Source organism: Gavialis gangeticus, unplaced genomic scaffold (assembly GCF_001723915.1).
Source record: "Gavialis gangeticus isolate Ggan-Ray unplaced genomic scaffold, GavGan_comp1, whole genome shotgun sequence".
In the NCBI taxonomy this organism is placed as follows: domain Eukaryota; kingdom Metazoa; phylum Chordata; order Crocodylia; family Gavialidae; genus Gavialis; species Gavialis gangeticus.
This window is the reverse complement of record NW_017729022.1, coordinates 164904114-164906301: the sequence shown is the minus strand read 5'-3', so window position 1 is coordinate 164906301 and position 2188 is coordinate 164904114. Positions and strand designations below refer to the sequence as shown.

Here is a 2188-nt window from a genome sequence, read left to right as displayed (position 1 = left end):
TCCTCATACCTACTGTAGCTCATTGCCATGGCAAAATTCTGTGGCATACCCATTCATTTCTGATGGCACACTTTCGTGCCACAGCACACTGGTTGGGAAAAACTGCCATACACTGCCGCTGGGAAGAGATGGACACTTAGGACTGGGATTTACACTTAGGCATGTTGCATGGGGAGCTGCTTAAACTAGATGACAGGAAATGTTGAGGGCCAAGGTCTTAAACTCTTGCCCTCTTTAGGGACTTAATCCTGTTTCTGGATTTATGTACTTCACAACTACCCTGGAATTAAGTATTTCAACCACCTCCTTTGCACAAAACACAGATGATGCTACTATTGCTTCTATTTCTGGTTTAATGCAATAACCCAGTGGTAGAGTGCTTACCGAGGTCAAGATTAATTGAATCAGAGGGGGAATGTGACTCTATAACCTACTGCGTCAGATACTAGATCCTGGTCCTTGCTCCAAGGATTCTTGAAATATACTCCCTAGTGATCTTATATATAGATATATATAGAGAGCTGTCAGGTAATTGTAATTAATTTTTTTTAAGAAGTTGATCACATGAGTTAACTCGAACAATGATTAATACATTAATTGCATGCATGGTTTTGGAGCCCATGCTCAGGCTCTGCACCGCTGCCATCACCACTGCCTCTGGGCTGCCCAATGGGGCAGCAGTGGCAGTACAAAGGACTGCAGAGCAGCCCAGGTGTGGGCTCTGGGGACCTGTAGCAGGAGTGGGGGAAGAGGTGGGCCCACACAGACACACATATGCAGCCTGCAGCCAGCCAGGAAGGCAGTCCAGTGGCATATGGAGCAGTACATAGCAGGTAAGTCTGAAGGGGAAAGGGTGTGTGGGTGCAGATCGAGGTCCCCATGGTGTGGGAGGGAGTGGGGCAGAGGCAGGGACTGGAGTGAATGGGGCCCTGGAGCTGGGATGGGTCATGGGACAGAGCAGTGGGCAGCTCATCCAGGGGTGCGGGAGGGGCTCCTCCCACTGTGCGCACCCTGGGGGAGGCATGGGGGGGCACATGCCACCTGGATTTGAGCGTGGGTTGGAGGTGGGGTACCGCTGTGGGCTGGGACTCTGCACCCTGCTGCCTTTGCCGCATGAGCCAAGTGCCATGCTGTTTCCTTCGACCAGGTGGGCAGGGATGTGGCAAAGCCAGTGCACAGCTCCTGAAGCAGAGGCAGCAGGGCGCAGAGCCCCAGTCTGCAGTGGCAGCCCACCTCCACTCTGCACACAAATCCAGGGGGCACATGCCCCCCATGCCTCCCCCACGGGTGCATGCAGCAGCAGGGAGCTGCCCTCCTCCCTATACCTTGCGGCCCCTGGACGAGCTGCCCGTAACTCCATCCCGCTCCTGGGGTCGTATTCACCACCCTGGCTGGGCTTCACTTTCCAAGTGTGATGCAAGAGAGAGGCAAGACGAGCAACATAATCCTAGCCCACTATACAGAGGAGCTCATTTCACCATCAGAACTATCCAGCTTAGTGGCGTGCTTGCCCTCTCCCACCTCCATCTCATTACACTCCTGTACCTCCCTTCAGCTATTTCCCTGTTGGCTTCAGCACAATTATATCTCAAACTTTTCAACTTCACTGTGGTAATATCACCTGTTCCTGCAGACACAAACCTCTACTAGGCATCACTAGGTTGTGGGCCAGCATTTAAGAAAAAAAAAACAACTTTAGTTAGGTTCCAGTAAAGAATCACCACCAATGCCTCCAGCTGACAAGAACCACATACAAATCAGTCTCCAGCTACACTTCATTATTCAGCACAACTCAGCTTGCAGCTTCTTCATTGACCCGCTCCATCCTATTGCCTTGAAACAGTACACATCATTGTGCATCTTGTGTAGTTGGCTGGGTAGTTTTGCTAAAAGACTGGACAGATTTTCATTGGATGGTTTGGACAGGGGGTTGGACTAGATGACCTATGGAGGTCCCTTTCAGCCCTATTTCTGTGCAATTCTACACAAAGATAAAGAGGAGGAGGACAGAACAGAAAGATTTCTCTTGTGGACAGAAGAGGCTGTGATATCCATGGCTATACATGGACAATAAGTGAGGTTGCAGACAAAAGACATGTGGAAGAACATGGATTCAGGGTGAAGGACGAAACCAAGTTATGAGCAGAGGAGTTCAAAGTTGAGGGGAATAGAGGAACAGTATCACAGG

General features: G+C 50.4%; 1 protein-coding gene across 1 annotated transcript in view; it reads left to right on the top strand.

Moving 5' to 3' along the window:
• USH2A (usherin) overlaps positions 1–2188 on the top strand; it is a 756200-nt gene that overhangs the window by 750679 nt on the left and 3333 nt on the right. The gene's annotated exons all lie outside the window — the stretch shown is intronic.